Source organism: Arvicanthis niloticus, chromosome 25, assembly GCF_011762505.2.
Source record: "Arvicanthis niloticus isolate mArvNil1 chromosome 25, mArvNil1.pat.X, whole genome shotgun sequence".
NCBI lineage: Eukaryota > Metazoa > Chordata > Mammalia > Rodentia > Muridae > Arvicanthis > Arvicanthis niloticus.
The window spans coordinates 32,239,446-32,252,132 of record NC_133433.1 but is presented as its reverse complement, the minus strand read 5'-3'; the positions used below and the strand labels follow the sequence as shown (position 1 = coordinate 32,252,132).

The 12,687-nt window shown below is 44.1% G+C and overlaps 1 pseudogene; it reads left to right on the top strand.

Moving 5' to 3' along the window:
- The first annotated feature begins 10,157 nt into the window (after positions 1 to 10,157).
- On the top strand, positions 10,158 to 11,798 carry LOC143438355 (TATA element modulatory factor pseudogene; annotated as a pseudogene).
- Positions 11,799 to 12,687: the final 889 nt, after the last annotated feature.

Sequence of the window (12,687 nt, the reverse complement as noted above, 5' to 3'; positions counted from 1 at the left end):
GGTGTCTTCTTACTGTCCCTTAAAGACCCTCGGCTGTGCGTCAGGAAGGGTGCCTTCTTACTGTCACTTAGCGGCCCTCGGCTGTGTATCAGGAAGGATGCCTTCTCACTGTCCATTAGCGGCCCTCGGCTGTGCGTCAGGAAGGGTGTCTTCTCACTGTCCATTAGCGGCCCTCGGCTGTGCGTCAGGAAGGGTGTCTTCTCACTGTCCATTAGGGGCCCTCGGCTGTGTGTCAGGAAGGGTGCCTTCTCACTGTCCCTTAGTGGCCCTCGGCTGTGCGTCAGGAAGGGTGCCTTTTTACTGTCCCTTAGCGGTCCTCGGCTGTGCGTCAGGAAGGGTGCCTTCTCACTGTCCCTTAGTGGTCCTCGGCTATGCGTCAGGAAGGGTGCCTTCTTACTGTCCCTTAGCGGCCCTCGGCTATGCGTCAGGAAGGGTGCCTTCTTACTGTCCCTTAGCGGCCCTCGGCTATGCGTCAGGAAGGGTGCCTTCTTACTGTCCCTTAGTGGCCCTTGGCTGTGCGTCAGGAAGGATGCCTTCTTACTGTCCCTTAGTGGCTCTCGGCTGTGCGTCAGGAAGGATACCTTCTTACTGGCCTCGAGCACTGCAGTGCTTACCACCAGCATAGTAGACGTATATGTTTTAAAATTAAATCAAGTCCATATTTTATTCAGATTGTCCAGTTTCCCTAAATGCTTCTTATATCTGACTGGAAATGTGTCTGCCTCTTGTTGAGGACACAACAAAACTCTTGTTGAGTTTTGGTTATAGGACACAGGGAAATCAAGATGGAATTCAGCTGGAAATGTCCTCCACTTGGGCTGGCATTCATAGTCCCCAAAGGGCAATACAGGCTGCTGGGGGAGAAAACTAGTCAACAGTTTCCTAGATTATGTCCGCTCTAATACCAACCAGGCAAGATTCACTCACAGGTACAATTGTGGCGCGGCTCTTTGGGGATAACAAACTTCCTTATGATGGTATTTGAGCCCTCCTCCACGGGACTGAATCTAGAATACATCTAGTATTGTAGATTGGGTCAAAAACATAGAGCTTGGGAGGGCATGAGCCCAAAGAAGGGACACATGGCCATTGTTTTCCAGAACGAATATGTTGTGAATCTGCCCCCTAAATATTTATGTTTAGGGCCTGGAGACATGGCTCAGGGTAAGAGTGTTTACTGATTTTGTGGATAGCCAGGGTTCAATTCCCATGACCTAAATGGTGGCTTACAACTAGAACTCCAGGTTCAGGGGATCTGATGCTCACTTTAACCTCTGAAGATTCCCTCACACACATGACACACATATTCATGCACACAATCATACACATAAAAAATAAAATAACCCTATAAAATAATCAGTTCTCAGCCTGGGGCAGAGAAACTTCCTTTATCTGAGGGCGAGGGCTAATGCAGACACTCACATCTGCTCAAAGTGCGGAGTGAGTGACTGGTGAGCACTGGGCCTCAGAAGAGATACCTACATCTATATCATACCCCAGCAAGGTCCAACAAACATCACAGAAGAAAGAGTAAAAGGAATTTAAGAGCTGGAGGGTGGGAAAGAGACATAATTTCACCCAGTGAAATGCTGCCATCCAGAAAAGGCGTGCTCACTGAAATCCTGAACGCACAGCAGCTGTGGGTACATGTACACGACTGGACCTTCAACTTTCCATCACAGACAGAGGAGGTACCCATGAGCCCCTCCCTTCTTGAAGAGCTAACAAGTATTAATAGTTCCTAGTGGAGGAAGAAGAGGAGGAGGAAGAGGAAGAGGAGAAGAGAGGGAAGGGGGAGAAGGAGGGAGAAGGTAGAGTGAGGGGGAGGAGAAGGAGGAAGATGAGGAGGAAGAAGAAGAGGGGAGGAAGAAGAACAGGAGGAAGAAGAGAAGGCTGTGCCTATTTCTGCAATGGTGTAGCCAGTGGGGGCTAGGTGGGAAGAACAAGGGGTTCAGAGGGAAACGAAGAGGGACACTAGAGGGTAATAGTGAATGCAATGATAGTATATTGTGTTTGTGTATGGTACTCTCAAAAGAAGTGTGTCTGTATGCATATATATGAGATGACCTTAATTAACCCATTTTGTGAGACACGTGTGCCTATACACCTGGTATTATGGATACCAGCATGCTTTATACATGATTCTCTTGATTCTCACCAGCAATTAGATGATCATGTGTGGGCCCATAGATATCCACACTGAATTTCTGTATAGTCTGGCTCCATCTTCCATCTCTAACTCATGTGTATTAATTATGTAGTTAAAAAGCCACTTAGGACACTAGGGTGACTGTCCCATTGGTTAGGTGCTTGCTGTACATGCATGATGACGGGACTGTAATGTCTAATACCCATGGGAATGTCAGGTGTGGGGTATCTGTTATCTTAGCACTGGGGAGACAGAGGCAGGTGGATACCTGTTGGTGAGCTCTAGGCCAGTGAGAAACCTTGTCTAAAAAACAGGGTTGGTGCTTGAGGGGTGATACCTGAGGCTGAACCCCACGCTCACACCCACATGAATGTTCGAGTACACCTGTACACATGTACTTGCACAAATATGAAACACAAGCCATCTAGGGGTCCGTGACAAAAATTATCTTACACAGTGATTCTTTTAATCTTTTAATAAAAGTACATAAACAGAAATGTTAAAGAGGAATTATTATTCAAATAACATTGATGAATAGAGATAAAAGAACCAAATCACGTGACCACAATATTGTATAACTGGATAAACAATATCATCTCGTAGAGGTTCCTCATGACCAGTCAGGCTGTGTGCACTGGGAGTCAACAAAGCACCACATTCTTGACAGTTTCTCACCCCACATACTCAACCATCTATAGAAATGTCACATGTTTAATAAATATAGCCTCAGTGGATTTATTCTCCAGAAACTCATAGACTTATCCATGCAGTTCAGAAACTGCAGGTTGTAGTAAAAGCAAGAGCAACGACATTCATCAACTGCTAAGATGTTCCTTTGCCAGACAATGGGCTGTGGCAAGCAACTGCCATTCTGGGAACCTGAAGTCTGGTGAATACCAACGTCTGTGCAAGATCCTGAGAGTTCTGACCTCCAAGGCCCCTTCTCGAAGGTGCAGAGACTGAGAAAGCTGAAACCCCTTCCTTGATCCTTGGATATTGTCATGAATGTGCCCACTCTCCCACTTGCTGTTTATGCAGCAAATGCTAATGATATCTTGCTAAAGGAAGCTGAGGTTGGTTCACTAGTCTGATATTGCCCTGCTCCCTGCATCAGACCGAGGATGGTCCTGCTCCCTGCATCAGACTGAGGATGGCCCTGCTGTCTGCATCAGACTGAGGGTGGTCCTGATCCTTCCCTTTCTCTCTTTGATTAAACCAATACCGAACTTATTTTTTTCTTCCACAGTAAGGTTTACTATTTGTAAAATTTTTATTGTAGATACTTACAGTTGTGCATGTTTGTTTGTTTGTTTGTTTGTTTTGGACTGATAGTGGAAAAAAAGGAATAGGCTATTTAATGTATCTTAAGAAAGTTCAAAGTAGTCGTTGAACAGATTTTCAGAAGTGGATGTGGACTGTGTCCATTTTTGCTCATTTAACATTTTGTGTGGCAGTTCAACAGAACCTTCATATTTATACAAACAAGTAATATCCTTCTCCCAAATCTCCAATGTTAAGACCTTTTGCATTGGTTCAGGAGCAGGAGATTATGTGGTAAATAATATTAAGAAAAATACAGAGTCATATCTAGAAAGCAAAAGCTTTGTAACTGCTGGCCTTGGGAAGAGGAGTGGGGGGTGAAAAGAATCAGAATAAAAATCAGAGAGAACGCGCCATGAAGAAGCAGTGTGCAGAGAGCTGGACAATGAAGAGAAAGCGGGAGTCCTCGGAACACTCAGTCCAAAGTGGGATATCGTCTTCAAACTCCTCCCCTCGGGACTCCTGAGCAATGTGGAAGAGGAGGTGAAGGGCTGTAAGAGCCAGGGAGGGTGACACCGAGGGAACAGTGTCTTCCAGACACAATAGGCCTGACACACATATAAACTCAGAGACTGTGGCAGCACGCACAGGGTCTGCACACGTCCAAGCCAGATGGGGTCCTGGCACTGAGAGGGGGAAGTGGACATGAACTCCCATTCCTAACCAAGAAGCAATCTCCAGTTGACATCTGTTTGTAAAGGAAAGATTAGTTTTCTCCAGTGGCATCTCACTAGGTACACAAATCACACTTTAGGACAGGCTTCTTGCCCTGTAATAAATGGCCAACATGAAAGGAATTCATTGATATTTCTGGAGATTTTTTTTTTCTCATATTGCTTTGTTTTGGCTTTTTTTTTTTTTAAAACCGTACCAGTCTTTTGCTTGTGTATTATGGCTTCTAATTTTGTATTTTAATTTACTTAGTGTGTGTGCTCTGTGTCTGTGTGTGAGGGTCTGTATGTTTGTCTGTGTATATATGTTCTCTGTGTCTATGCTGTGTGTGTGTGTCTGGGCTCTGTGTGCATACATGATTTTCCTTCTTTTCCTTCTCTCTCTCTCTCTTTCTCTCTCTTTTCTTTTTTCTTTTCTTTCTTTTTCTCTTTTATTCTTCCTGTCTTTGTATTCTAAACACAGAGAAAAAGGGGATGGGGGATGGATGGGCGGGGAGGTGGGAAAATCTGCGGGATGATGAGGGGCAAACAATGATTAGAATATATTGTATGAAACATTATTCTCAATAAAACTTATAAACAAAATCCAACCAAATAAAGAAGCAGTATGTGGAGACATCCTGCAAGCAACAGAAGAGATGGGGGATTCACCTCCTGTCCCCTGGGGGGTCCTCTCCTGATGCATGTCCTGGACTCAGCCACAAAACACAGGTTCATTCACTGCTATCCAAGCCCACAGGCCCACAGAGCCCAGTCTTTGGGGCAGATAAAAGTTTTGAAGAGCCATTCAGATTTGTTCTTTTGTATGTGTAGTATATATGGTCTATTGACCTCCACAGGGTTATCAACACAAATATCTCAGATGGTGGGTCCCTACTGATAAGGCCATTGATTCCCAGTCCCTATCTTAGAGATAATTACCTATTATGGTAATTATGGTGGTGACATTTTCCAGACAGGGAAAAGATAATGAAGGCATCCATTCAATGTCTTTTCCCAGAAATTATGGGGGTAGTATTATTGTGAATGAAGGGGCTATGATAAACATATTTAAAACAACAACAATAACAGCCAGCAGCAGCCAACTAATTTCCTACACAAGCAAAGAGTTTCTTTATTCAACAGAGACATCACATACACAGACACATCACATACACAGACACATCACATGCAGTTCCCGAAACTCCCGACGAGATGTTCATAGGGACAGAGGGAGCTCTCAGCTCTTGCTTTGAGTGGCACCTGACAACCAGTAGTGAAAAATGAGCAATTATTGGCATTTGTCAAGCCTTAGGTTCTGTGGCAGGAAAGAGGAAGCGGCAGCAATCACGCTCAATTTGCATCTCTCCTGATGTCAGTCTTTGTGAGAACAGAGCGAACATCAGAAGAGAATGGAAAAGGTTTGCAGATGTGCAGCGAGCTATGACAGCAAGGCTGCCAACATGGCGCGCCGATCGACTAGCGATTAAGATATCAAGAGTGATCCCCACAGCTTGCTGACAGCTGGTTCAATTGTTTGCACCTGTTTCCCCCCATTACACATGTGTCTGGAATGGATTACTCTGGCCTGTGCCAGACACATTCACCTTCCCTCACAGAGTCATGGTCCAGCAGCCTCGCAGCAGGGGCCAGACAGCTCTTAGAGCCACAGAAGCAAGATGGTGTATTCTGAAGATGGTTCTGGGGTGTGAGCACCCACAAGCTATAGGTTTAGCTGTTAATGGTGGTGTATGAATGCTGCTTGCTTCTCTCATGAGTCAGGGTGAAGTCTGTGGTCTCCCAACCATACTCAGGGCTTACATACTCATGTCACAGCATGACAACCTGACAGGGATTTTGAGTCAGGATAGGACACGTTATGGAATTAATTGAGATTAAACCATGGCCCCAAACTCCCTGAACTGGAGTGTTACCATAATGGCTCTGCCACATTAGTGGCAAGTCTGCTATGCAGCTGACACAGCATCAGATTCCGACTTTGTGGTGTAGAGACTTCCCGGGTTCTGAGAGCTGCATTGCTCAGGGGTTCTCATGGTCATCCATTTATGTAAAATGTGCAAATGTTAGGTATTTAACCCTGTGGCTAGGACTGCTCTCTCTACTTCTCTGACACATTTCCCATCATGCGATGCAGAATTGGAATTTTAGTGGTGGAGGACAAGCTGAGTTGGGGATGCATTACTTTTCGTTTAGTGGCTTGCTTTCATGTGGTTTACAGCCTCTTCCATGTATTCCTTTGGGCTTCCAGGGTTATTTAAGTTCTAATTGTGAACTAGCTATTTTCTAGTTTTCTTTCCTGGAGGACTCCTCCTTTGTAAAAGGCCACCATCCCTACAGAACCTGCTGTCTCCTGCTTGCCTACTGTCATGTCAAACCCGTGTTTGGTCTGCTTGTAGTCTGGCTCTCTGAAAAACAGAAAGCATAGGATATTTGCTAAGTTCTATGACTGATTGATTCCAAACTGCCAGTGGGGGTAAGAACCGGTTCACAAACTTCCTGAGTACATAACACTGACTCTTGAAAGCTGGTACAAGCCGGCTGTAGCACATCACAGATTCTCCCATAAGAGTCTATGAACTGGCCTCTTTGTTTTGGCATCATTTATAACTATTTATCATATAATTATAATTATAGTTCAGACCTTCATTTTCTCACCCCCATGAGTACTGTGAATGCTTTGCCTGTTTTCCTGCCACCTAACTGTTTGGTAGAGCACAGCGTATTCAGAACACCACCAGATTTGCTTCCAGAAATGCACATTTACTGTGTGTGAGTCTCTCTCTGGCTCTCTCTCGCTCTGCTTTTTTAATCCCTCCAGGAGTAAAGTGTCCATCGCCAAACTTCTCTGGCTCCTTCACTTTCCGGAGCTCACCTTCCCTCTGGCCTCATCTCCCTCCATAACACGGAGGTCTCCTGATGGACTCGGCACTTTTTAAACACATGGAAGGCACCTCTCTCCTGCAGCTCAGCTGGGGCTCCTCATCTCCTTCTCCACGAGGGAAATTCCTACATCTGTCTAAACGCTATCCTGTTTTGTGGAGTTTAGAAAGGTTTTCTACATTATGCTATTCCAAGGGTGTTTTCTGGATAGTCTGAATCCATAAAAGTTTACTTAAAGACAAGAGAAGAACAGAACAAAACATCTCCAGACACAGCAGTGCACTTCCATAATGCACCAATACTGCTCTGTGGGAGACCGTTTCATGGCTACACTAACTCACTATGGCAGGTTTATGAGAGCCAAACTTGAACGTGTGTGCGCTACTAAGCCAAGAGTATAAAAATGTAGCCTTAGGTTTTTAGCCCTGATCAGTGTTAGGAGGCCATCTTGCTACAATGTTCTCAGATGGCTGCACTGGCAAACTCTATCCCATTGTTATATTGGAAAACATATAACATGGAAACAGAATGAGAAATTATTTTTTTTTTCATTTTCGTTTTTGCACTCATCTAATTTTGTTTCTGGACTTTCGTGTTATAGGGGAGCCTTCTTCTTTTCTAGCCTTTGTTTCTTTCTTCTCCCTCTGTATCATTCCTCTAAATTTCCCTTTTTCTTTTTCATTTATTTAATCACGCTTTTCATCTGATTTTCCATTTCTTTGTATCTTTTGTTTAGCTAAGCGGCTTTATCTCATGTAGATGACGTGCTGTATGTAGATTAAAAACGTACAGTAAACATGATGAATGATTTCAGAGAAGATACAAACAAGCAAATGAAACCCATCTTGGCCTTTCAGAGGCAAGTCAATAAATGTGGAGAAAATTGCCAAAGAGGAGATCAAATCAGGACTAGGATTGAAAATATCAGAAATAATTTAAGAAGGAAATGGAGGTGTATTTTTTTTAAAAGAGAAAATGTTGGAAATGAAAAAGTTAATGAAGAGAAACCCCAGTGGGGAGCATCATCGTAGCTGCCTGGGCACAAGGGGAAATGTCAGGGATGGAGAACAAGGATTAGGCCTTAATGCACTCAAGCAGAAGCAAAACCAGGCAGGTGTGAGGGCAATGTCAGAGAACTCTGTAAAAATCAGCAGAACAAACTGAACAATCCATGGGCTGGAAGAAAGACCAGAGGGTGAGAAATGAAATTCAGTGAAATGAAATTATAGCAAAGCCCCAAATCCCCAAATCTCATGGAAAAGGCCATTCAAACTCGGGCATTCTCCAAACATGTAGATTCTCAAACGGGGTGGAGCCAAGGCTCAGCAGGTGAGAGACTCACTCACTGCTCTGACACCAGTTCAGCTCCCAGAGCTCACACAATTACTCACAACCACTTCTAACTCCAGTTCCAGTAGATCTGATTCCCTCCATTGATGCTCCCTTCCCCCTACACACACACACACACACACACAAACACACACACACACACACACACACACACACACACACACACACACACACACATAAGTAAAATCTAAATACTCAAAAATGAATCTGAAAAAAAAAAAAAACAAAAAAAACAAAAAAAACAAAACTAGATTCCCCAAATAGGCATAGCCAAAGAAAATCCTTGCTACAATATATTGTAGTGAAAATGTTAAAAATTCAAATCAGTGAAACAGTATTGAATGCTGTAAGGAAAAAGGCCCAGTCACCTCCAAAGGTGGCTCTAAAAGCCAAGAAAACATGAGAGAGATTGTAAGTTCTGGAGGTACATAATTGCCAGCAGAGACTGGTATATCCATCAAACCTATATTTAAAACTCACAGCGAAATAAAGACATTTCAGCATAAACAGAGATTAAGGGAATTAGTGACAACTGTATTAGTTACTTTTCTGTCACTGTGTTAAAGACCATGATCAAAAAAAAAAAAAAAAAAAAAAATGGAGAGGAAAGGGTCAGATAAGTCAGGACAGGACTCAAGCAGGGCAGGATTCTGGAGGCAGGAGCTGATGCAGAGGCCATAAAGGGTGCTGCTTACTGGCTTGTTCCCCATGGCTTCCTCTACTTGTTTTCTTATAGAACCCATGAGCTCCTGCCCAGGTGAGGAATGATCCCCCAGGCAACTGAGCCTTCCCACATCAAAATGTCCTATGGACTTGCCTACAGGCAATCTGATGGAGGCATTTTCCTAATGCAAGTTCTTCCCAGATAATTTCAGCTTGTGTCAAGTTGACAAAAACTAAACAGAACAATGATGAAGGAAGTCTTAGCAAAAATAAAAGAATAGAAATTGTTTCTTGTATGTTATCAGATTATAGCAGTATAAACTAGAAATTAATTTCAAGAAATATACAGAGGTGACACAAATGACTGGACCCTGGAAGGTGGACTCTAATGATCAGTGGGTCATAGAAGAAATTAGGGAGGAATAAGCCAGGGTCTCGAATAGCATGAAGGTGAACTACCAACTCAGCTGAACCTTTGGAGCTAAGGGAGCTTTAAGGAGAAAGTTTACATCTGTGAGTGCTGACACTGACTAACACAAACAACAACAAACAAACAGGGATATCCCATAAATAAGCTAACGATACAACTCAAGCAAGAACTAGTCCAGTGCAAGAGTGGAGTGTGGTGAGGACCCCAAGTGTCAGGCAGCAACTAAGGAAGTAGAGACCTAGAGAATACTGCACACAAAGAAGTCAACAGAAAGTGGTACCTCTTAAATAATAGGTTAGATTGGCAAACCCATCTCCAGACTCACCGAAAGAAAGAAAGGAAGGATCCAAAAAAAAAAAAAAAAAAAAATTGGGGGTATATGTTGCAACAAATTTTAATGAGGTTCAGAGGAATTAGGGAATCAAACTTTGAACATATGCATTCTTAGAAACAGTAAAATACAGAAGAAATTGAAATTTTTCTAGGAAATATCACCTATCTTCATTATATCAAGAAGATATAAACATTTTTAGTAGATCCATAGCAATTAATAGTGTTGAAACGGCAATAAAAATAATCTCCCAAGCTGTGTGGGAGGCTCCAAGCTCTGGGTGGCCGTGGGGAGGCCGTGGGGAGGCCGTGGGTCACCGCTGAGGCCTCTGGAGCTGGCTGGAGCCAGTGCTGAGGAGGGGCCATGAGCTGGTTCAATGTTTTGCAGTTGTCCGACTTTGTCAAGCAGGCCCTGTCCCAGGCCCAGATGTCCATCGACAGGACATCCAGGAGGTATAGCCGAGCACTTGGACCGAGCCAGGCAAGCAGGTTCTGGGCTGTCTGCCATCGGACCCCAGCCCCGCATGCTTCAACCCGGTGCGGGTCCTGCTGACCTCAGGTGTCAGCTTGAGCTCTGGTCCTGTCCCCAGGCCCTTCCTATGGAGTTTGGAGCACAGCCCCAGATTGCTACGCATCTTCTGCTTTTGTGTCCTAGGTCCAAGCTTTGTAAATCCCCAGTCAGGGAGCTGCTCTGAGGCCCGAGATGAAGGCTAGAGAAGAACTTTCTTTCTAGGTCGGGGGGGGGGGGGGGGGGGGGGGGGGCGCGACGGGGGGGGGGGCGACGGGGGGGGGGGGGAGGCTCCTTTAGCAGCAGGAGGCATTAGCGCTTCAGGTGGGGAACCTTAGGCTAGCGCTGCAATGGGCAGAGCAAGCAGGTGCCAGAAAAGAGAATTACTTACATACGCCATGAGATCAGCGGACTTCAGCAGAGACTCTATGAAGCAGAGAATGAAAACCAAGAGCTGAGTCACTGTTTCATCAACAACAAGACCATTGCTTCCACAGATAGAAAATTTACAAGCAACTCTAGGATCCCAGACATCATTATGGGAGATGCGAGAGAAGACTCTATCTGACAGGATTGGTGAATCACAGACCTTGTTGGCTGCAGCAGTTGAAAGAGAGCATGCAGCTACAGAAGAACTCCTGGCCAGCAAAATCCAGATGTCTTCAATGGAGTCATAGAATTCTCTATTATGACAGGAAAAGAGTAGACTTCAGGCCCAGCTAGAGTCAGAGGAAAATAAACTTTGAAAACTAGTGGATGAAAATAGTTGGTGCCAGGTTGAATTAGAAAACTTAAAAGTTACATATGTAGAATGCTTGAAGAGACAAGGAAAGAAAAAGACACTTTTGAGCAGTCAGTTAGAAATGGGAAGAATGAAAGTTGAACCAGAAAGGAAGAAAACCATTTTCACTCAAGAAGCACAGGACAAGAAAAGGACCACAAGCCGTTTTCTGTTTCTAGTACTCCCACCATGTCACCCTGCAGATCTAAGTGGAGTAGAGACAGAAGGGCTGCAAGCATCCTTCCTGTCTCAGGATGAGCCACATGACCAATGTCTACATCAGCCAGTGGAAGCAATCTTTATGAAGCTGTAAGGACGGGAGCCTGGTGGAGCATTGTTGAACATCTACAGTCTCAGTTAAAGCTGAGGCAAGAAGAAATTAGTCATTTACAGCTAGAAATTAGTAACCTAGAAAAATCTCAATCCATAATGTCTGAAGAGCTAGTTAAATTAACAAATCGAAATGATGAACTTGAGGAGAAAGTGGAAGAGATACCCAAGCTTTGAGTTCAGCTGTGAGAGTTGGATCAAAGATGCAACACTATTCTGCAGCTGTATGGAGGAAAAAGCAGAAGCAGCAATGGAACGTCCCCTGGATCTTGAAGATGTAAAAAAATATGTATAAAACTCAAATAGATGAACTTCTAAGACAAAGGCTCAGTTAACTTGAGAAGTTTGTATTCTCATCAAACTAAACGTAAACACTTAATATATAAATGCAGACTTTCAATAAATTCTTTTCCAGAATTAAAAAAAAAAATTCTCTCCCAACAAAGAAAAATTCGGGGCCAGATGGATTCACTGCTGAATCCTACTAAACCTGTAAAAAGGGGCTAACATCAATATTCCTTAAACTGGTTTGCAAAACGGAAAGAGAAGAAATAATACTAAATTTGTTCTATTAAGCAAGAAGTGCCCTAATACCAAAACTAGAGAAAAAGACAACAGAACAAAAAGAAGACAGAGCATTTCTCTGATAAACATGGACCCAAAAAGTTCCCAGTAAAAATCTTGTAAGCCATATTCTGAAATGTTAGGAGCCGTGGTTAGCGGTGACAACATTCGCCATTACAAGATGTCGCGAACATCCTGTGCTCCCACAAGTAAACAACTAACTGGGCAGGTGCAAAAGGCAAAAGCATGCCAAGCCACTGCCCATCCCGGGGGGTATTAAGGGGTAATGAGTGAACAGCCAATCAGAAGTGAACACACCACTCTAGGGTATATATAGCAGTGCCTTTCCCAGGCTTGGGGTCTTCCGCTTCAGCTGATACGAGAATAAAACCTCGCTGTGGTAACTACCCGAACACTGCCTCACGTGTCTCTTTCGCGGGCAAAGGGGACTCGAAAAGGGGCTCGGAATATCTGGTGCCAAAACCCGGGAATTTCAAGGCGCCGTGGGAGACCCCCCCGAGATTCGGGGCGGGTTAAAAGACTACAGGATCGAGGTACGTCTCTGAGAGATATGTTTGGGGTGGAAGCCTTCGTTGTGAGCAAATTCTCACCCATTGCCGCCGCTGCACTAGTTGGCCTCTTGCTTGTGTTGTTTTTGCTTTTAGCTTATTTGTGTTGTGGGGATCCAGCTCGCAGCACAGCTATTAGGGC